Genomic DNA, 24,805 nt, shown 5'->3' on the forward strand with positions numbered 1-24,805 from the left:
ATATAGCAAAAAGAAAAATAAAATATCTGGGAATAAACCTAACCAAGGAGGTAAAAGACCTGTATGCAGAAAACTACACAACACTGAAGAAAGAAATCAAGGAAGACACAAATAAATGGAAACATATACCGTGTTCATGGATTGGAAGAATTAACATCATCAAAATGTCCATACTACCCAAAGCAATTTACAGATTTAATGCAATACCTATTAAAGTGCTGATGGCATATTTCACAGACATAGAACAAACACTTCGAAAATTTATATGGAACTACAAAAGACCACGAATAGCTGCTGCAATTTTGAGAAAGAAGAGCAAAGTAGGGGGGATTACAATACCTGATATCAAACTGTACTACAAGGCCACTGTAATCAAAACAGCCTGGTACTGGCACAAAAACAGGCACATAGACCAATGGAATAGAACAGAGAGCCCAGAAATAAACCCAACTCTCTACAGTCAATTAATATTTGACAAAGGGGGCAATAACATAAAATGGAGTAAAGACAGCCTTTTCAACAAATGGTGTTGGGAGAACTGGACAGCCACATGCAAAAAAATGAAACTCGAGCACCAACTTACACCATACACCAAAATAAATTCAAGGTGGATAAAAGACTTAAATATAAGCCGTGAAACCATTAAAGTCCTAGAAATGTAAAAATTTTTGAATAATATGTTTCTGACATCTAAAATGGGAAACTAGTTGACCTCTGTGTATAACTTTTTTAAAAAATGTGGTTTATTTCTTTATTTTTGGAATATATGTATAATTCCTGATCAAGGCTGTTTAACAGTGATCTCTTCAAGTTCTTTCAAGTCACCAATGATTAAAAAACACTATGTAAGTAATTGGTAGCAAATTACAGGAAAGAACTAATTTCTTTTTAAATAAAAAAGTTGATGGAAACTCTTTTATGCTATTAGTCCAAATTTTGAAAATTCATCCTCTTTAAATTTTTCTTCAGTAGTTGGTGGTAATATTCCTTAACCACCCTTTTTCTTTCATTGACAAGTGGGAAGTTGTAATTTGTTTTTATATTGTGAATGGAACTCATAGCTACTTGAACTTTTAAAAACTTGTTTATTTATTTATGTATTTATTAGAGAGAGGGAAGGAAGGGAGAAAGAGAGGGGAGAATAACAATGATGTGAGAGAAAAATTCATTGGTTGCCCCTTCTACCCAACTTATGCCCAGACTGGGATGAACCTGCAACCTAGGTGTGTGCCCTGACTAGGCAAACCAGCAATCTTTTGCTCTGTGGGTTGACATCCACTTGAGCAACACTGATCAGGGCTCCACTTGAACTTTTGAAGAATATCTATTACTTAAAAATCACATTGATATTCTTTTTAAAGTATATATAATATTCTACTGGCTTTAGGACTCAAATTATAACATTTACTAACCCTGGTGAATCATTTTAGCCAAATTATGAGGTTGAATTATTGCTTGGAACCTATATACTTTGTCATACTCATTAATAATATACATGGTTTGTGGAAAATTTTAAAGTTTATTTAGACATTTGAAACTGTCGGTTAAATAAGCCATTTTTGAAACCAGTTACTAACCATTAACAAAATCTGTAAAGCGAGAATTACAATATTGATGCTTAGTTTTAAACCAAACACATTAAAATAAACACTTTCAGCCCTGGCCGATGTGGCTCAATGGAATGAGTGCCTGCCTGGGAACCAAAAAGGTCATCAGTTGGTGCTTGGGTCGGGCACATGCCTGGGTTGCAGGTCAGGTCCCTAGTTGGAGGCATGTGAGAGGCAGCCCATGGATGTTTCTCTCTCTCTCTTTTTCTCCCTCCCTTTCCCTCTTTCTAATAATAAGTAAATAAAATCTTTAAAGTAAATACTTCCATTTTGAATAGACAAGATACTGAAGTTTGGAACAGCAGAGAGTAGAATTCTGAATTCATTTTTTTGTATAGAGCCAAAAGTAGTTGGTGTTGCAGCAACTTGGGATTGATTAGATTCTTCCTCTTGAAGACATTATTTAATGTGAAATTTAAATCTACAGCAAGATTTTACAACAAGAACATTACTAGGAATGAAATAGTGTTATTTGAATTTCAAGTTTTTCGGAAGTTATACTTCTTTTCCAAATTTATACAATATTGCGGTAATACTTTGTTTTAAAATCTCCATTTACTGAACTGAATACTTCACTTTTTGGGTACTTTGTAGGACAAATAATTTTTTTAGCTATTTCCCTTCAGGGGTTGTAGTATCAGTTATTAACTAGATTACTAACTGTAGATTCACTAATCTGCATTGAAAACAGTACTGAGTAATCCTTTGGTTAAGGTTGTCTTTGTATCCTCTCAAATGCTGTGTAATACTAATGTCCTCTCAGATACTAATAGTGTTGTTGAAAGTGCCACTCATTTTATCTTTTTGTTTTTTCCCTTTTGGTTTAAAGTATAGTGTTGGCAATTTCCTTGCAGACTGGTAAATAAGCAGTTCTGCCTTGTGCTTTGTTATTTTTCACTTGTAGACACTTTTAAAAGTAAAATATTTTACTTTCTGGTAAGGTGCTGGCAATGTTTATTTGGCTCCCTTGCTTTGTGATGACTTTTTTTCATGCAAAAAGACATTAAGTTTGAGGAAGAGAAGAATTATCAGGGCATAGAAATCCAAATTGAGATCCTAATTATATTGTTAACTCGTGATTTAAACTTTCACTTCAGTAATTAAAGTTTTGAAAAATTCACAGTTGCTTTCCTGACGGATTAAAACTATTTTAAAAAAGTCTGATTTTCTTTACTAAATTTTTAAAATTATTTAAATTATTTTTATTTTTAAAATTAAATAAATTCACTGTGAAATTCTGTCATGATCAATTCTCTTGCTAATTGTTACCACCAAAAGCCAATAAAAAAGAAAAAATAAAAGGAAGGAGAAAAAAGAAAAGAAGGACAAACAATAAAAAATGACAAAATAATTTATGTTTTAATAGAGACATTTAATATGAGATAATGATGATGCTGATGAGGTTAGTGATAGCAATTATACATAATTTATATATTAAAATGTGAAAATAAGGACAAATTAAATTAAAACTAAATAACATGTGTGTAAGACAAAGAACTCATTAATAATAACCCCATTGTGGTAAAAGTGTTAATTAGGCTGGACTACTTGAGACGATCCACTGAGAAGGCCAGAGAGAGATGCTGCATGGTGCTGCTTTTACAAAGCCATATATACACTCTGTGCTCTCTAAAGTAATTTAGAAAAAATAGGTGTACTCTTGTACATGTTTAAGTTTGCATGTATGATTTTCCATCATAGCATAGAGTATAGTAAAGACAATGATTATTTTTTGTTGAAGTGTTTATTCATTCTTATTTTAAATAACTGTGTTTTGAGTTTCTCTGGTATACAGTAACCACTGTACTCATTTAGAAAATAGAGAGGAATAGGGCACAGTCTCTACACTTGAGGTGTTCAAAGTCTAGGGTGCAAGAGTCATGAAAATGAATAATTAAATGCATAATAAATGCTTTATGGTATTATGTATTAGTTGAGCTGAAAAAGAGACAGATGGTATATGAATACGGAGAATTTAGAAGGCTTTATAAACAAAGCTAACATTCAAACTGGCTTTACAGGAAAATTGTAATTTAGTATGTAGAGGAGAAGGGCATTCTGGGGGAATGGCCAGTATTTCTCAATTACGAGATGCATGGAAGATGGGAGGAAGGGATACAGTGAGGGTGAGATATAAAGGGCCTTGTTTGTAGGATGGGTATTTAAATGATATGTACCAGTACATAGTTATTAAAATACAGAGTGAGGCAAAAGTAGGTTTACAGTTGTGAGTACATGAAATAGAGTTTATTACTATTTATTAATTATTATATTTTCCATAGGAACAACTATAAACCTACTTTTGCCCCACCCTGTACTGAAAAACTGTCATGGAGATTCGTAAATTTTATTGAGAGAATAGTTTACCTAGAGATGTTATCCAATGTAATAATCTGTAGAGATTTGCAAACCAATAAATGTGATTCACCACATAAAGAAAATGAAGGATAGGAGTCGTCATCACTGGAGCCATGGATGGTTTGCTGAGCCTGTTAGTGTCCCTGTGGAGCCTCACCCATGATCATGTCCTGCTACCTGTGCTCCCTCCAACGTGTCTCTTAGTAAGGAATGTGGTCGATGATATCAGGTCTGAAGATTTACAACACGGATTTGGTCATTATGGTCCTGTAGTGTATGGGTATGTTCCACTTGATTTCTACAAGCCAAGATGATATACTTATGTTTGATTTGAAGATGCTCATGACACCGAAGGTGCTTTCCATTTACATAATTTGTACAGAAAATGCATTTGTGATTGCCAAACTGAAATACAGTTTGCACAGGGGGATTGGAAGACTCCAAATCAGATGAAAGCCAGGGAAGGGAGGAATGTGTACAGTTCTTCACGCTATGATGATGATGGCAGATATAGATGCTCTAAAAGCTGAAGTTATGGAAGGAGATCAAGAAGTTGGTCCTTTGATTACAAGTGTAGAAGATCTATAGCCTTAGAAACAGTAGACTGACTAGAAGCCCACAGCATAGCAGAAGCCATTCCAACAATGATAGATCAAACAGCAGCTGGAATACCCAGTACAGTTCTGCTTACTACACTTCAAGAAAGATCTGAGAAAGTGGGAAAAGAAACAAAGAAGAGTAGTTAAAGTGACCAAAAGGTGGGTGGAAGGTTCTGTAGTATGAATACAATGTGAATATTTTGGCTTTGGTCTAAAAAGATAAAAGAATGTTATTGAAACTACATGGAATAATTGAAGTCCCTTCAAGTATAAAAGTATGCATTTCAGGACATGTAAAAGGAAATTCAGCTTTGTGCTTGTAGAAACCAATCCCTAAATTTGAATAGGTTTATATTGATTCATGGGTATCAGGTCCATAATTACTGGAAACTAGGATGTCTGAATATCAAGAAAGGCAGCTGGAGTCTCTTTACAGTGCCTCTGTTGGTCTGTCTCAAACTGAATTGGGTGAGAAAAGGTATGGTCCAGTATAAACTTTTTCTTGGTTATCTCTTAAAGTCGGTTACATTTTTTTACTATTGGCAAATCTTGCCACTGTGCCACTGTTTTCCGCTTAATGGTTTGCTTTGTTGGTATCTGACTTTATTTACCTGTGTGCCATGTGCAATTTACATCTTCCTTAAACACTCATTCCCAGGTAAATTCCAATTATAATACTTGACATCCAGCTAAAAGGTTCCATCTCTTCTCACCTCTTTTCTAGTCAGTATATTCAGGAAACATTTACTGAGCCCTTACTCTGAGGAAAAATTGTCCTAGGTAATTGGGGAGAAATAGATGAAAAATTCACTTATTCAATAAATGTCCACCTAGCACAATCTAGTGAATAACATTATAGTGTGGCCTCATTGTTTTGTTTGAGGTGTATTGTTTGTGACAATATTTTACACCATTCATATCCAATGTAATTTTAAAACCCAATATACTATCAAAGATAAGTAATTTTTGTGATTACTGCCGTTTAAAAGTATCTTATTTATTTCTCTTTGGATTCCATTAATACAAATAATGAAAAAATGATGTTTAATCTGTAATAAATGAGTTTATTGTGCAGTGACTGTAATATACTAGAATTTATTAAATTGTTAACTTTGCCTCCTCAAACACATTAGGAAACAATCCCCTGAAAGTCTTTCATTTTGCATTAGATATGAAGAACACTATAATTAGTGCTATAATTAGGTGGTTTTGAGGCAGACAGGGAGCTGTTATCCCAGCTGATTTAGCATGTTCTGTAATTGAGAAGATGTTCACCAAGTTATACTTTTTAGTGAATGACATGTATATTTTATAGGGGACATATTCTGTATATAGTGGATAAATAACTTTTATAGTATCAAAATGTTTTGGATTCCTTAGTTTCTTATTAGGATATGAAGCTCACTTGCCTATGTATATTGATTCCATCACTCATATTTGTCTTATTTCTGCCACATATTTAAACTTCACATAAAGTTATTCATCTAAGAATATAGAAGTGTTTGAAATTAATTTATAAAGATTTTGAAAATATAGCAGAATACACATAAGGGAGGTATAAAATGGAGGTTATTTTTATCCTTGTTTTATTAATTTCAAACTTGGAAGATTACACAGTAAGTAAGTGGCAGATACTAGAGTCCATGATTTTTCATTTGGATCGTCTTTGTCACTGTTTTGCACTATTTTTTAGTTAAATGGGAAGTTTTTTATAACAATAAAGTTAATATAATAGAATCTAGAGGGATTCTAGATGGATTCTAAGGGAACCACAGAGGGAAGATTTAATATATTTATAAGAAGGCTTAATTACAGAAAGTATTTTGTTTGTAACTTTTCTGGATGAAAAGAGATTAAATGTAATCCCAAATCTCACAGTCGTTGTGACTTAACTCTCTTTCCAGGCTGGTTTTCCAAATTTCAGTATTGTATTACATTTTGGTCATATTCCCATTTATAAAATCCTGAGGTGTTTTGAAATGAGGAAGCTGTGACTTGAGACAGCAGAGTGGTAGTTGAGGAATGATCTAATGCTGTGCTACCAGGAGGCCTATCGAAGCCTTTAGGGGCCCCAGGAGTAAACTGTTTTCATTGATTACTGAAGTACAGTATATAAAAACAACCTATTTGTCCTCATTCAACTATTGGCATCTACAAGACAGCCAGTTGCTTGGGAAAGATTCTTTTTTAAAAAAATATATTTTATTGGCCCTGGCTGGTGTAGCTCAGTGGATTGAGCGTGGGCCTGCGAACCACATGATCGTGGTTCGATTCCCAGTCAGGGCACATGCCTGGGTTGCAGGCCAGTTCCCAGCAGGGGACTCACGAGAGGCAACCATACATTGATATTTCTCTCCTTCTCTCCTTCCCTTCCTCTCTAAAATAAATAAATAAAATATTAAAAATACTTAGTATTTTAAAAAATATATATATTTTATTGATTATACCATTACAGTTGTCCCATTTCCCCCCTCTTCATTCCTCTCCACCCTGCAAACCCCCTCCCACCCACCTTCCCCCCCTTTAGTTCATGTCCATATGTCATAAGTTCTTTAGCTTCTACATTTCCCACACTGCTCTTGCCCTCCTATTTTCTCCCCATCATCTATGCTACTTATTCTCTGTACCTTCTCCCCAGCCCCCCACTTCCTTGTTGCTAACCTTCCATGTGATCTCCATTTCTGTGGCTCCACTCCTGTTTTAGGTGTCCGCTTAGTTTGCTTTTGTTTTAGGTGTGGTTGCTAATAACAGTCAGTTTGCTGTCCATTCACTGTTCATGTTTTTTATCTTCTTTCTCTTAGATAAGTCCCTTTAACATTTCATATAGTAAGGGCTTGGTGATGATGAACTCCTTGAACTTGACCTTATCTGAGAAGCACTTTATCTGTCCTTCCATTCTAAATGAAAGCTATGCTGGATAGAGCAGGCTTGGATGTAGGTCTTTGGATTTCATGACTTGGAATACTTCTTTCCAGCCCCTTCTTGCCTGTAAGGTCTCTTTTGAGAAATCAGCTGACAGTCTGATGGGAACTCCCTTGTAGGTGACTGTCCCCTTATCTCTTGCTGCTTCTAGGATTCTCTCCTTCATTTTAATCTTGGCTAATGTAATTCTGATGTGCCTTGGTGTGTTCCTTCTTGGGTCCACCTTCTTTGGGACTCTCTGAGCTTCCTGGATTTCCTGGAAGTCTATTTCCTTTGCCAGACTGGGGAAGTTCGCCTTCATTATTTGTTCAAATAAATTTTCCACTCATGGCTGTTTCTTTCCCCATTCTGGTACCCCTATAATTCGGATGTTGGAATGTTTAAAGATGTCCTGGAGGTTCCTAAGCCTCTCCTCATTTTTTTGAATGCTTGTTTCTTCATTCTTTTCTGTTTGGTTGTTCATTTCTTCCTTCTGGTCCACTCCATTGATTTGAGTCCCAGTTTTCTTCCCGTCACTATTGGTTCCCTGTGCATTTTGCTTCATTTCACTTCGTGTAGCCTTCATTTTTTTCATCTAATTTGCGACCAAAGTCAAACAGTTCTGTGAGCATCTTGATCACCAGTGCTTTGAATTGTGCATCTGATAGGTTGGCTATCTCTTGGTAGCTTATTTGTGTTATTTCTGGAGCTTTGATCTGTTCTGTTTCGGCCATTATTTTTTTTTTAGTCTGGTCACACTTGTTACATATGAGGGGTGGAGCCTTAGGTATTCACCAGGGTTGGACAACCCAGTGGCTGGGTTGTGACGCTGTATGTGGGGACATGGTTCAAGAAGGAACAGTGGTGCTTGCTCGGCTTTCTGTGGGACCACAGTCCCTTCTGCCACTTCCCCCAAGCAAACTGGGCCCTTCTGGTGCTGATTCCTGGGTGGGTGGGCTTGTGTATGTTCTAGGACCCTGTGGGTCTCTCCAACGAATTCTCCTGTGAGGCTGGGAGTCTCTCTCTGCACGTCAACTCCCGCAGGTGTTTTCAATTGGTGCTTTGAGGCTTTATTTCCCGGTGCTGGGCCCCTGGGTTGTGCAGTCTACACTGCTCCCCAGGTATCTGCATGCAAATGTGGGATTGCTGCCTGGTCACTCAGGTGCCTTGTGTGCAGTGCCTTGCTTCACAATCGCTGTTTTGGTGGGTCTGTCCATTGCCATTCTGCACCTGGGGTCTTTCAGCCGCTGCCTGCGCACCCCGGGTTTACCTTCTGTGGTCTTGTGTGTTTGGGGTGCCTTAGGTGCCTGGGTGTCACTGCTTCTAGTGCTGCAACACCTCTGTGCTCTGCCGCCTGACTCCACCCCACCTACTGGTCTGGATGAATGTGTCTATTTCAGCTCCTTGTCTGTCCAACTTACGTAGAGTTCAATTTTCTGTCAGTTCTGGTTGTTATTTTGTTTGTAAAAATTTGTTGTCCTTATTTTGGTTATGCGAGGAGGCACAGTGTGTCTACCTATGCCTCCATCTTGGCCGGAAGTCCAGCCCACACGTTTATAGTCAATTAATATTTGAGAGAAGAAGCAAGCACATGCAATGGACTAAAGATAGTTTATTCAATAAATGTTATTGGAAAAAATTGGGCAACTAAATGCAGAAAAATAAAACTAGACCACCTCTTACACCACATTCGAGAATAAATTAAAAATGGGTCAAAGACTTAAATGTTAGACCCAGAACCATAAAAATCACATAAGAAAACATAGGCAGGAAAATCTCTGACGTTGCTCATAGCAATAATTTATTGGATATATCTCTGCAGGCAAGGGAAAGAAAAAGAAAAGTAAACAAATGGGACTACATCAAACTAAAATGTTTTTACACGGCAATGGAGATCTTCAACAAAATACAAAGACAACCCACAGAATGAAAGTACGTATTTGCCAATACATCTTTACATCTGGGGCTTAATGTCTAAAATTTATAAAGAACCTAACAAAACTGGACACCCAAAACTCAGACAACCCAATTAGAAAATGGGCAAAGGACCTGAATAGACACTTTACGAAGAGGACATACTGATGGCCAATAGACATATGAAAAGATGCTGAACATCACTAATCATCAGAGAAATGCAAATTAAAACCACAGTGATATATCACCTGTCAGAATGGCTATCATCAATAAATGAACAAACAAGTTCTGACAGGGATGTGGAGAAGGGGAACTCTTTTGCGTTGTTCGTGGGAATGCTGTTTGGTGCAGCCACTGTAGAAAGCAGTATTGAGATACCTCAAAAAATTAAAAATGCATCTGCCTTTCGATCTAGGTATTCCACTTCTGTGAATATATCCAAAGAAACCCAAAACGCTAATTTGAAAGAATATAAGCAGCCCTATGTTCGTTGCAGAGTTATTTACAATTGACAAGATATAGAAGCGAACCTAGTGGCTATTAGTAGATGAGTGGATAAGCGACCATGGGCCATTTTCACAGTGGAATCTTACTCAGCCATAAAAAAGAAGAATATTTTACCCTTTGTGACAGTATGGGTTATGCTATGTGAGAGAAGCCAGTTAGAGAAAGATAAATACTATACGATTTCACTCATGTGGACTTTGATGAACAAACCGAACTAGCCAGGCAAATGGGGACAACTCATAGATGGAGAACAGGATGACAGCTAGCGGTGAGGGTAGGTTAGGGGATGGAAGGATTGAAGAAAAAGAAAAAAGTACTTATAGACATGGACGGCAGTGTGGTGATTGCTGGGGGAAGGGGGGTATAAGGGTCTAAATGGTAATGGAAAAAATACAATAAAGATTAAGTTAAAAATAGGAAAAATAAAAACTTATGCTAAATACACCTTTGAAGAGACAAAGGCATAACATTAAAGGCACAAAACTCTCATTACTCATTTTCTTCAACTTTAATAGGAATCGTAAGGAATTGTTTTGGAACACATGCTTCCAATCTGCCACCAGATTTTGCGGCAGGAATTTATATAACCAAGCCATAGCTCACAATTTACTGTCTCACGATTTACCATATGTTTCAGTATTTCCAGTGTTTTCAAACACTGTCTTATTTCCCACCCTTTCCAGTTCACATTTCTCAGTTTTATCCTGGCTTTACCCCACAGTTCTCATTCACTCTGTGATTCATGAATAATCTCTGTTATAACCTCCCAGTTTAGAGTCAGTTTCTAATCTAGTTCTCTTTCCTGGACCCTTTTCTAACTATTTATAAGCAATGCTTAATCCTCAGTTTAGAACTCTTCGTATCTGGCCTAGGCTCAGGACTCTATTCTCAGTAGTTGTTTTTTATGGCTTTGCTACTTCACTTTTACTTCTGCTTAAAGTTACTAGGGTCAGAAGGATTTTGATTTAGAGTTGAGCTGACTTTTGTAACATTATAAGGTACTAGGTCTAGTAAAAATTTCCCTCTTGTGTTCATCTCCTTAGAATTTAGGGCAGTTTCTATAGTCTTAGTCCAATCGGTTAAAATAGCTTTGTAAGTGGCTGTATCTTTATGACTGCAAATACTGCTTTTTCTGCTTATTTTCCTCCTAATCCTGTGCTTGCTTAGGTTTCAAGAAGTCATGGCAGCACACTGTGTGTAAGAAGTACAGAGGAAAGGCTTTGGCATTAGGCAGCTCTGGGTCATATCCTAGTTTGGTAGTCAATTGCGTGATCTTGAGCAAGTCAATCTCTTGGACTCTGTTGCTTTATCTGTAAATTGAGGACCGTAGTGTCTTTTTCATAGGATTATGGGGAGATACAAATATAAAGCACCTGACACAGAAGATATGCAATAGACTTTAATAGGAAAAAATAGGTATTATGACTTTTGGGTTACATTTTTCTGTTACTAGTGTTGTTTTTGCTATCCCTATCTGAATTTAGATTCATTTGCTTATGTTGAAGGTCGGTGTTGAGGTTAGATGATGAGACTAGTGTGAGAGGAAGTGAGAAGAACACAGGTGAAATTCATCTTTGTCCTTGAACATTTTCTTCACTAAAGGATTTTTGAGATTGTTGATAATAGCAAATTGCCCTCTTGCGTCTGGAAAGTGGGGTGTCTTTAAAAAAAAAACATGCTGAAAATAGTTAATCAGTAACTCAGCCTCACTCTACTATTGTCATTATTAACCTGACAATTGTTTTTTTTAAGTCTTGTTGTAACTAAAAAATAATAGTATTTTAAAAGTTTTTTGTTCTTAAAATTCTGCAAACTGCTTGACCAAATAAGCCCTGCTATGGACTTATCTGTAGTTTGACAAATGTGTATTTCAAGGCTGTTCGTAACCTTTTCAAATTGATCCAAGTAGTAATAGTTCTAAATTTATATTAATTCTCCTCTTACCATCTTAGGTGCTGAAATCACCATCTTTTAGATACTTTTACCTAGAGCATTGACTACATTATATAGAAATAGAAAATTCAAAGACTATTTATTTATTTCAATTTTTAGTATAAAACTTAATAACAATAATACATTCTTTAAAAAGACCAAATTCTCTAATCTCTTTCCACCCTACACAACTGTTTGTTTTTACATATTCCATATATATACATCATATACTTTACACATATGCTGTTATAGTGTATGAGGTCTGTCTGGAAAAAGCCCAGCCACTGTTAATATAATGAGAATGGTTTGCAGGACATAGATGTAACCTGGCAGCCAAGAACAGTGTATTGGAATGTACATGTGTGAACAATGAGGACTTCACTATACTTGTCAGTGGGGATTGTAGATGCCATTGAGTGAGCATGTGTACTGTGTGGGTGTCAAATTCAGAAGACTGAGAGAGTAGAGCAATGAATTTGCATCAAATTTTGCATTAATCTTGAACACTCTTCAATGGAAACTATTCTGATGATTCAGAAGGCATTGGGGAACAATACAGTAAGTGCATCGCAAATAAAAATGTGGCACAAATGCTTCAAAGATGGTCGAAAATCTGTTGAAAGTGATCCACATTCTAGAAAGCTTGCAACAAGCAAAACACCTGAAAATGTTGAATGTGTATGGGCTGCAATCAACAAAGCCTGGCAGCTGACAGTGCAAGAACCAGAAGCTGATCTGGGGATTCCAAAAACTACTGTGTCCGAGATTTCGATGCAGGATTTCAGTGTGAAACGTGTCCTGGCAAAATTTGTTTCATGGCTTCTGACACCAAAGCAGAATAAACATCATGCTGCAGTTGCTAATAACTTGTTTCAAACCACTACCAATGAACCATATTTCCTCAAGATGATCATAACCAGAAATGAATGGTGGGTCTACAGCTATGATCTGGAAATGAATGCTGAGTTGTCCCAGTGGAAGTCATTTGGTTCTCCACCCCGAAAGAAGAGGCGGCAAAGTCACAGCAAGATCAAGACTATGTTAACTGTGTTTTTGATTGGAAAGAAGTCCATCAAGAATATGCCCTTCCAGGCCAAACAATTAATAAGGAGTACTACCTCAACGTTTTTCTTCAGCTGAGAGATACAGTGTGACAGAAATGGGTGCAGCTATGGGCAACTGGCAGCTTCATCAAGACAATGTGCCTGCTCATGCATCATGTCTCCTGCAGAGCTCTCTATTGTTTTTTAATACTTATAGAATATATCATTACAATTACAACAAAATAAATTAAACATTCCACTGTTTACTTTTTGCTCTATGTTTTGCTTTTATCTTTGTTCCGTCTTCAAGCCAAATGTGGGACACAGCCCTATATTCTGGATTCTAAAATTTTACTCATATTAAGCAATAGTGTTCATAGCATTTCTCTGGAGAATGAGGTGGACAATTCAGATAGAATTATACTTTCCTCCTCTTAAAAGTCACTGAGCACTTGGGTTCCAACTTATGGACATAATGTTAACCCACCTTTTTTTTTGCTCCCCCTTTCTTTTCTCCTCTATTTCTTCTTTCTCCAATTTCTTTTTTAAAAGGATTTTATGTATTTATTCTTTAGAGAGAGAGGGGAAGGGAAGGAGAAATAGAGGGAGAGAAACTTCAATGTGTGGTTGCCCCTCACATTCCCCCAACTGGGGACCTGGCCTGCAACTCAGGTATGTGCCCTGACTGGGAATCGAACCAGCAACCACTTGGTTTATAAGCCCCTGCTCAGTCCACTGAGCTACACCAGCAAGAGCTTAATTTCTGTTAACTTTTATACATATCAAAACTGTTCCCTTAGAGTTCCCCTTCCATTTGAAAGTAGCTTATTAAGGTATTTTCCTAATGTACACTTTTTCCCAAAGAAAAAACTCCAATATTATCTAAGAGTATTTTTTCCCATTCTGTTGCATACGTTTTTTTCATAAGTTGTGGTTTAGTTGCTTCTGGTTTGTCTTTAGGGAATTTCTTTAGACTATCAGTTCACTTGGACCTGAGTATTATTGAAATGTGGGTAAGCGCTTTATTGTAGTTACTTAAGAGAAAGGTTGAGGAACACTAGGATGACATTATAATTAAATTTCATCAATATTTTCCTGGGGTTTATATGGAGTGATCACCTTGACTAACAGACCCTCTGAAGACATAGCTTTTTTATAATAGCCTCAGTAAAATAGAAAAAAATAGTTGTCTTTTGAAACAGGGTTGTTGTTATGCTTGTGGCCCAAAGACAACTAATGACAAGGCAGTTTCTCTTGTGTGCCAGGTGTGATGAGAACAGGGTGGGCCCACAGCAAAATAATCAACTTGGTGCAACCTGTCTGTGTTTATCCTAGTTTCACCATTTGATACATCTTCCCCATTCGTGAATGACTTCTTGGGGCATCTACTACTCTCCTACTCTTTAATCTTCTTTCCTCAATCTGTAGCACATTAGAGAAAAAAAGAATCATTTATATTTCCCAAATAGCAAATAAGAATAAAGTAACCTTAAATTTTCCAAATGGCTGATTAAATAATGTTATGTCCTTAAGCAGATAGTTATTTACAGGTTAAACTAATTATTAAGAAGTAATTTTTATGTGGAGAGTGAGGACAGGAACTGTGTGTGATGATGTATCACGCTATTCCTTTTTGAGGTTAGCACAGTGCTTGGTAGGTGCTCAGTAATACATTTTTAAGGAATTAAAGACACATTATTTAAAGCATTTCAAAGTACTGTAGGAGTTATGAAGGGGTACAATGTGAGGGAATTTTAGTATAGTATTAGAAATACTCTAAAAGCTGAAACTGAAGGTAAATGTAAGTTAAACATTTTGGAGTAGCCAGAAATGAGGATGTGGGGGTGTAAGGATGCATGTACATGAGAGAGTGGGGGGAAGAAAGGGGGGAGGTAGAAGGGGAAAGCACATGAAAGATGGTTTACTCTTCACTACATGGGAGAAAGGGGAGATCTCTTGAATGAATATTCAGTATCCATTCTATATTAATGTATTCCCTGCTGAACAGTGCAGTTTCCACCTTGAATTTTTGATTGAGTATCAATTTACTTGCTACCTATGATTTGCCTAGGAAAGATGTCATGAACTTTAATTTTAGCCACTTCTCTGGAAGAAGAGAGAGGACAGGAGGCAAAGTATGTAGGGAACTTGCATAGGTGGGTCTTGCCCAAGGACTGAAAAGGACTTTGTGCATGCATGTGTGTTTCTGTATGTTGAGTTAAGTTGATTATTTTCCTTATTTCTATGTGTTGGATAAGGAAAGTAGAGAAATTGAGGATGGACCACTACGCAGGAGCCAGCCAGATTAGGCAGAGACTTATATGATGTGGCAAAGAGTTTGGTTTTATTTTAAATACAATGGCAGTAAGGGTACAGGATTTGAGTATATTGACGTAGGGGAGGGGAGGTGGTGGCAGAGAGTGTTTTAGAGTGGTGCAAGGGAGGTACCGGGTTTCTGGTCCGAACAAGAGTTTAGTTTTGAACAAATGTTTGATTTTGTGATCCCAAGTGAACAGATGAAATTGTTTTGTCTTCTAGACACAACTAATAGATTTTTTAAAAAACTGTTAGGTGAGTTAAATATTTTGACATTGTCTTATTGTTATCTTCTGAAACATGTACCAAGGTTTTCTTGTTTATTATGGGATAATGATGATACTTTAAAAATGATACAGGAAATATAACCTAAGGCTATCAATTATAATCTATATTTTAATTAAAGTTGTTACTTGTCTTGAGGTCTTTTGGGCTAAGAAGATGTTGCCACTCAAGTGATGAATTATGGTACTGTTTACATATTTTCCAGATATTGACATTTGTAATTATAACAAGAATTGGATTTTAATAAAGAGTTATTATTTTTGAGGAACTTATTGTTTTTGTATTTGAACTACTGATTACTTAAATTGAAAACATTTCAATCTGTTTTGCCCTGAGTGTCATTATAATTAAAAAATGACATAGATACTATTAGTATACTTAAGAGCTAGGTCAAGAAGAAAAAAAAAGGAATGAAGAGAGAGGGCAGAGAAGTGGAGTAGATAAATGAAAAAAATGAGTGGACAAAAGAAACACAAAAATGGAAAAATAGAAACAGAAAATGCCCATGACACTGAAAGTTGTATAATTAAAAAAGAAAGAGTTACTTTAAGTATTTCAAACAAAGAGAATTTAATATAGGGAATTTATTACAAAAAGTAAGGGTTGGAGAAGCAAGAAGTGGGTGCTGAATTTACTGAAAGCTCACCAACTACAGGAAGCCACTGCCACTTCTAAGACTAAAAGATGAAAATGGTGTTAAACTGAGCCCATAAGTACTGTGATGCTAAGGTTCTTGGAGTATTACTGCTACTCCTGGAGCTGCTACTGCTTTGTAGAAAGCCTAGAAGCCTATGGATCTAGTGATATAGACAGCCTGTAGTCTTGTTGATGATGGTGGACTCACCTTAGAAGATTCTAGAGCCTGCAGTCACCCACTGCTACCTCTGCTGCAACTGCACTGCTGTTGCAGTAACCAGCATTTGCAAGGCAGTTGTTTGGTGCTGCTATTGGCTGCTGTAGACAGAACCCATGATCAAACTTCTGCTGAGGTTCCTGGAATACTGCTGCTGTCTGTGCAGGAACTAGAAACAGGAGGAAGAAAATAAAATGGTTTGTCTTCTCTTGCCATCAGATTTTTACTGGTGTTTCCCAGTGTCAGAACTTAAGGAAACCAGCTATTAAGGGAGTATGAGAAATGTCTATTGGCTTCTTGCCTTCTGAAATAAAAAGAAAGCATGGAAGAGCAGGAATGGAGCCTAGAGCAAATAAGAACCAGCACAGACAGAAGTTATACAGTACTGATTCTTTAATCACAATAGAGAGGAAGCATTTTTGCAACTTTCAGAGTAATGTCAAAACTTTCTTTACTTTTTCCTGGTTGACAGAAAGATTAAGTAATAGGGACCTATGGAAAACTGTTGAAAGTGAGATCTCCATTGGGGTATCAATTAAGTATTTTAATTTCAAGCAACAAAAATGGATGCTGGTTAACTTAAGAAGAAAATGTATTTATGATAAGAGTATGGTGGTAGCTCTCGGAAAAGTAGAATAACTAGTCCCTGGAAAAGACAGAAATTTGGATAGCTCTTGATAGCTAGTTTGCCAAAATTAATGGATTGCCTGTTCGTGGTGGTACTTACTGTTTGTGTGGATCACCTTTACCACTTTCTTCTTAAAAGCCATATTACCAGTAGAGACACAGATCTGCACTAGCTTTGATTAGTTGCCCACCTTTCATCAGAGGAGGACATGGCACCTTGGTTGACAACTACATCAAGGTCACTCAATAGTTCAGGACTAGTTTGTCATAGGAATTTTCAGGTGTTAGAGGAGAATGGATCATAGGCAGGCAAAACCACAACATATGTATTAACTGTGCCTTGTTTTGGATTAGCGAAAGGTAGCTCAAAACCATAGCCGAAAGTTCTTGAGCACTTAGTATGTAATAGGCACTCTAATCTCTTTTAATAATATGTTTGAGGACGTTGTCATTATCCTCATTTTACAGATAAGAGGAATTGAGAGGTGCACTTCTGGTGATGGTGGATTAGGCAATTTGGACTAACTCTCCCACTGAGAACAACTAGAAAAGATGGATCATATATAAAAATCATCTGTTTGAAAGTATCAGAGAGCTAACACATCTGTGAAGACTATGGGGACAAGATCCTGGAGAAGAAGGAAACTCGAAGAGGTGAGCGGGGCATGTGAGGCTTTTTTCCCTTAGGAGGAACTTCTGTTACCAGTAGAGGTGTCTGAGAGGCCAGGAAGCTGAGAAGAGCTTTTGACATACTCGTAGACTGGGGCTAAAGAAGCAGAATTTTGAGGTTAGGGTCCACCAAGAGGGGATTTCCTACCAAATTCCCCAGGCTTGGGGTTGGGACCCTGAAGGGCTATGCCTTAGGAGTTAGGGTAAATGCAAAATAGAATGGACTACTTATAAATAAAGCCTAGTCTAGGATCATTGATTGGTTTAAGGATAGCCAGGATTGTTAGTGACTCTAGCCACCTATTTAAACAAAAGCCAACTTAAAAAATATTTTATTTATTTATCTTTAGAGGGGAAGGGAAGGAGAAAGGAAGAGAAACATCAATGTATGGTTGCTTCTCGTGCATCCCCTGCTGGGAACTGGCCTGCAACCCAGGCATGTGCCCTGACTGGGAATCGAAAAAAGCCAACTTTTTTTGGAGGACGATAATGTTATCCTAAGCCCAAATAATTTTTACGGTTTTTCATAAAATGTCTTACATGTACGCAAAAATAGCCAGGCACTCTGGAGATAAGCTCATATGACTAAAACTAACCAAAACAAAGAACATCGCAGAAGACTGAAAGGGGAGCCAAATAATGGATTTTTCCGACACTCAATAGATCAAGTAGGCAAAAAATTAGTAATAATATAGAATATGTGAACACATGATTAATATGCTCTACCTTATGATATGTGTAGAGCACTGCACGCAATACCTACAGAACGTATGTTCTTTTTGAGTGCACATGGAACACCAGAATTGACCATATCCTGGATCATAAAGCAATTTCTCAACAAAAATCAGATAATAAAAATATACAGAGTATGTTCTCTGAACATTACTGGAAATTGGTAACATAAATATAATTAGAAAATTTCCATATATTTAGAAATCAAGAAGTCCACTTCCAAATAACCCCAGGATTAACAAAGAAGTTACAAAGAAACTTTAAAAATATTTTTACCTGAATAATAGTGAAAATACAACTTGGCAAATTTGTATGATGCAACTAAGTTCCTCTGAAGGTACTTGATGGCTTTCTGGCCATCTGTCATAAAAGAAGATGGGTGAAAATGACCAAATGCATTTATTTCAAGAAAGTAAAATCAAAACCTCAGCAACTTAAGCCCAGAAAAAGAAGGAAGTAGACTTCCGCCAAGATGGAGGCATAGGTGGAAACACTGTGCCTTCTCCCACAACCAAGTTTGAATATAACAAAGGTCTGGAGAACAAAGACACAGCCAAAGAACAGAAAATTGAATTATACGGAAGTCCAACAACAACTAACTGTTCAATCAGGACGGTAAGAGGGGCGGAGCCAGCAGCGGAGCTGGGTCGGGCGGGAAAGATCCTCAGACCTTGGTGTGCAAGTGGCCCGGACCCAGTCAGGGTGTGGGGCAGACGGACCGAGGACACACATTCGAGCACAGTGAGACGGACCACGCAGGCCCCAGGGGGCGAGGGCTGACGGCGGTGGCACACTCACGTGCAGTGGGACAAAACACGTGGATTCAGTGACGGTGGCAGCTGCAGCACCTGTGGCTGCGGCGGTGGGAGGCGGCAGACGGGACGCCATTGCTCCTCTCTGACCCCGCCCCCACATACAGCGTCACAACCCAGCGACTGAGTTGCCCTGCTATAGTGAACACCTAGGGCTCCGATCCTGCTACGTAACAGGCACGAACAGCCAAATAGATGGCGCAAGAAGAACTCAAAGTCCCAGAGCCAGTAACTCTCAGCGACCGAGAAATTGCCAGCCTCTCAGAAGCACAATTCAAGACACTGTTTATCAGGATGCTCACAGAACTGGTTGATTATAGTCACAAATTAGAGGAACATATGAAGGCTAAACTAATTGAAATGAAGGGAGATGTCCAGGAAACCAATGGCGATGGAAAGGAAACTGGGACTCAAAGCAATGGAATGGACCAGAAGGAAGAACAAAACATCCCACCAGAAAGGAATGAAGAAATGAGAATTCAAAAAAATGAGGAGAGGCTTAGGAACCTCCAGGATACCTTTAAACGTTCCAACATCCGGATTATAGGGGTACCAGATGGGGGAAAGAAACAGCCACGAGTGGAAAACTTATTTGAACAAATAATAAAGGAGAACTTCTCCAGTCTGGCAAAGGAAATAGACTTCCAGGAAATCCAGGAAGCTCAGAGAGTCCCAAAGAAGTTGGACCCAAGAAGGAACACACCAAGGCACATCATAATTACATTAGCCAAGACTAAAATGAAGGAGAGAATCCTAGAAGCAGCAAGGGATAAGGGGACAGTCACCTACAAAGGAGTACCCATCAGACTGTCAGCGGATTTCTCAAAAGAGACCTTACAGGCAAGAAGGGGCTGGAAAGAAGTATTCCAAGTCATGAAATCCAAAGACCTACAGCCAAGATTGCTTTATCCAGCAAAACTTTCATTTAGAATGGAAGGACAGATAAAGTGCTTCTCAGATAAGGTCAAGTTCAAGGAGTTCATCATCACCAAGCCCTTATTATATGAAATGCTAAAGGGACTTATATAAGGAAAAGAAGGTGAAAAATATGAACAGTGAAAGGACAGCAAACGCACAGTTATTAACAACCACACCTAAAACAAAAGCAAACCAAGAGGACAGCTAGATCAGGAGTGGAACCATAGAAATGAAGAACACATGGAGGGTTAGGAACAGGGGGGTGGGAGGGGGAGAAGGGAGGAGAAGGCACAGAAAATAGCATAGATGGTAGGTAGAAAATAGATAGGGGGGGAGGGCAAGAATAGTGGGGGAAATATAGAATCTAAAGAACTTGAGACGTGGTTATAAACTAAGGGGGGGAGAATGGTGGGGGAGGGAGTGTGCGGGTGGAGAGGAATGAAGAGGGGAATAGAACAACTGTAATGGTATAATCAATAAAATATATTAAAAAAAGAAGGAAGTAAATAATAAAGGCAAGAAGGAAATCAATGAAAAGAAAAACAAACATAAGATTAACAATGAAAAGATAATAAAAAGTGGTAAACACCTGGTATCACTAATAAAAAAAAGAGAGAAGGTACAACTAACTAGTATCAAAAATGGAAAAAAGACATCAGTATAGACCCTGTAGACATTAGAAGTAATTAAAGGATATTATGATCAATTTATGACAATATAGTTATAAATGAATTGATATGGATAAATGCTTAGAAAAATAAAACTTACCAGAATTGCTACAAGAAGAAATAGAAAACTTGACCTACCTTGTAACTCTTAATGAAATTGAGTCTATAATTTTAAAACTTTCACAAAGAAAGCTTAAAGACCAGATGGCTTAGCAGACATCCCTGCAAATGAAATAAAATCTTTTTTAAACTCAGAGAATAGAAAAAATGAGAACAATTTAAAGTTCATTTTGTAAGGTCAGCAAAACATTGGTAACAACACCTGATATTACTTATTATAAAAAAGAATTATGGCTAAATTTTCTTTAGAAATGTAGAAGAAAAGTTGTAAAAAAAACAATTAGCAGAAGTCTGTCAAGAAAAAAGATAATAGAGCATGATTAAATTGTGTTTATTCCGGGAGTATAAGGTTGGTTTAGCATTTGAAAATCAATGTAATTCACAAAAACTGTGATAATGCCATCAGATGTAGAAAATATATTAGATAAAATCCATTATCCATTTTTTGATAAAAATTCTTAGCAAATTGAGAATTGATAGGACATTGTTAATCTGATAAAATATTACAAAGGCTCTATATCGAATACATTATTTATGACAGAGAAAGGGATTGCCCCCTCTCAACACTTCTCCTGAGTCCTAGCCAGTGAGAAAAAGAAATATGTCATATAGGAATTTGGAAGGAAAAAAAACAACATTATTTGCTGATGTTGGTATGGAGAGAATTTTTAAAAAAGATACACTTGTATAATTAATGAGGATTTTAGCAAGGTTTCTGGATGCATAGTTAATATATGGAAATTTATATAGAAAAGTATACTTTGATATAAATACAACACCAGAAAGTAAATCTAAAATATAATGATTTACATCATATAACATGAAATAAATTTAAGGAAAGATAGGTAAGGTTTTCACACTGAAAACAATGAAACATTATTTAGACAGATAAGAATTAAATAATATTGGTAAATTGGAATGCTCAGTGTTATTAAAATGTTAATTATCTTCAAGTTTATCTACTGATTCAGTGAAATCCCAATGAAAATTCTAGCAGTTTATTTTAATTTTTAAGTAAATTGATAGGCTAGTTCTAAAATCTATGTAGAAATGCAAATACTCTACCAGGTGTTGAGAATTATTATAATTCTACCATGATTAAGACCTTGAGCTAATTGTACAAAGGTAAACAGATGAGTAACAGAGTAGAGAATCCAAACAAACCATGAATATGTGGACACCTGGGTTTATGACAGAAGAGCACAGCAGGACAGCAGGGAGAGACTGTTTTCAATGACTAGGACGGGGCCAAGTGTGATATTCTGGTGGAAAGAGTTAATATTTTTCTCCTACTATATGCTGTACTCACATATCATTCCCAGATCTAAATGTAGAAGCAAAATGATAAAATTTCTAGAAGACAATTCAGGAAAACATGTCAATGATTTTGGGATGGGGAAAGAATTCTTAAACAGGAGTAAAAGAGCAGTAACCATGTAGCAAATGATTGGCATATTGTATTATATTGAAAATAATTCCTGCTCATCAAAAATATTATGGAGTACAAAGCAAGCCAGAGAGTTAACAGTATCTGAAAATTTGGGTAAAAATCATAAAATGACTGGAAATATGTCATAGTACCTTTTACATGTATATATATGTGTATATATATACACTCTTGAAAAAAACTCTTTCAGTTTTTATAGTATATATATATATATATATATATACTATATATATATATAGTATNTATATATATATATATGTATGTATATGTATATATATAGTATGCATTGTATCAGATAGTTTCTTTACCGAGCTGTTTACATTTTTTTTAGTACAGTTACTCTAATGGGATCTTAGAAAGTTCTTTTTGCTGGTAAGGGATCTAATTTATGTAAGTATTATATTAAATAATATAGTTAGTCCAAAGGGACTGCATTTTCCTATATTCTATGTGTGACACTATAATAAAATGATCTGTATGTGTCTGTATATCTGTTAGACTCTGAGCTATTTAAAATATTTGCTGTATTTTTTTATTGCATAGTTTGAACTCATTGTTTCATGGATAAATGAATAGTACTGATTTAGGTTGGCAATGATAATACTAGTTACAAGCTATAAACATGATTATTATAATGTTACAAAAGATAAATTCAGGGGCATTTCTGATTAGCCACCTCAGTTTACTTACATATTGAAAAGTTAGTTTTTATATTTGAATAAAAGTGAAAACAAGAGGTAGCAACAGCCCTACCTCTTCTATCAGTTCTGTGGCCTTGAAGTTTCATACCTTCCTTCATTTGTAAAATTAAGAAATGGGGCTGAGTGGTCTAGCTCTGGCTTTTCCCACTTTGAATATTTATAATTCTATTATTAGAAGAATTTAACTTTTACCCACTTGTTGCATTATGAAGCAAGTGAATTATACTTTAGATTTTTAATGATTATTGAAGTATAAAACTTGAGTTTTACTAGTACACGTCCAATTTCTGCTAATTATTTTAACATTCTCTGTTCTATGGTTATGTCTTTAAAATTGTATGTGGGACAGAAGATACATTTGGGATCAGTACTTAATATCATTTTAAATTATTTAAAATCTTTAAGAAAAATTGATCTCACTTTGAACAACAGAATATTGGTGTAATGTTGATTGGCTTTATTATATTCAATTTAGGTTTTGGGAGTATCTGAAAGCTTACAGACAGTAAGCTTTTCAATGAGAATAATTTTTCAGAGTTGAGAACCTTAGGAGCAACATCTTACTGCCATTTAAAAAAAAGAGGGAAATCATTTTGACTAGTTCTCCTTGGTCCTGCTGAGTTGACAGATATTCTTGGTCCTACTCTGTTGTTTATTTGAGGAGTCAGAACCAAGTTGTGACTGAAGAATATGCCTATGTGAATAGTCTGTGTGGAACAACAAGAGACAAGACCGTTTTTAAAGAATTTAAGAAAACACAAATTCAGTACAACTTGAAGTGGAATCTTCTACGATATGTTAAAACTGATGGTGATAAAAATTTGTATGGAGTAGAAAAAGGCTAAGTTGGATAAACTTACAAGCCTTATGGAAATATAAGATCTTTAACACCCATGGTTACTCACTGTGTTATTTATAAGTAGGTGCTTTGCAGAAAATAGTAGTGTCAACAGCGAACTCATTTCTCTCTCTGACTTAACCATCCGTTGTTGTGCATTTTTGTCTGAAACAGAAACCGAGTGTGATGACTTGCTTGGTCACATAGAAGTTTGATGGCTTACCAGTGGTAAATGACAGTTTTTGAGCTCAGGGCTGACATTATATCTGTCTCTGCAGAAGAAAAACACCCTTAACTACTAAATACTGCATGACTTTGGACATTTGTTTTTGTTGTAGAATTAGTGAAATTTCTGAGCTCAACCTATACTTCCAAGGCAAAACTGTGCTTATGTGTTGAATTTATTTTACAGTGGTACAGTCATTTCAATGATAATATTTATCACAAGTAATTTCAGGTGCTTTTATGCTCCCCATGCTAGAAGTTACAGCAATTAGTAGCAAGTTCTCCATTCCCACACAGACTTTCAGTGTATGTATTTTCCCAGCTCCAACCATGATTCCAATAACATTTTTCGGGCTTTGAGGCGGGTTCCAAAAATTTATGTATTTAAAGATTCAATTGTAGAGCTATCATTCAACCTTAACCTTCAACGTAATGACATGCTAGAAAGCAAATACCAAGAGAAGAATCTAATTCAGGTCTATAAGTGTTTGAGTAATGAATATGTTCAATGTCAGAACTTAGTATTTCTTATCTGTGTGAAAAGACATTTCTAAGATGAAATATGTGAAGGGATGTAATAGATTGTCATTAACAGAAGAACATTCATACTTTCTTTGGATGATTTGGAATACTAACTTTGTATCCTAAGTAAAATATTAGTCCCTCCCAAAGGATTCCATTATATTCTTTTAATAGACTTATTGCACTCAATTATTTGAATTTTGTCAGTAAG

At 36.4% G+C, this 24,805-nt stretch overlaps 1 protein-coding gene and 1 pseudogene across 12 annotated transcripts in view; both read left to right on the forward strand.

Annotated features, from left to right (window-relative positions):
* Positions 1–24,805, forward strand: part of RIMS2 (regulating synaptic membrane exocytosis 2) — a 464,240-nt gene that overhangs the window by 15,942 nt on the left and 423,493 nt on the right. The gene's annotated exons all lie outside the window — the stretch shown is intronic.
* On the forward strand, positions 4,079–4,677 carry LOC118988964 (serine/arginine-rich splicing factor 10-like; annotated as a pseudogene).

Source organism: Sturnira hondurensis, unplaced genomic scaffold, assembly GCF_014824575.4.
Source record: "Sturnira hondurensis isolate 20B ecotype Veracruz unplaced genomic scaffold, ASM1482457v3 Scaffold0006413, whole genome shotgun sequence".
NCBI lineage: Eukaryota > Metazoa > Chordata > Mammalia > Chiroptera > Phyllostomidae > Sturnira > Sturnira hondurensis.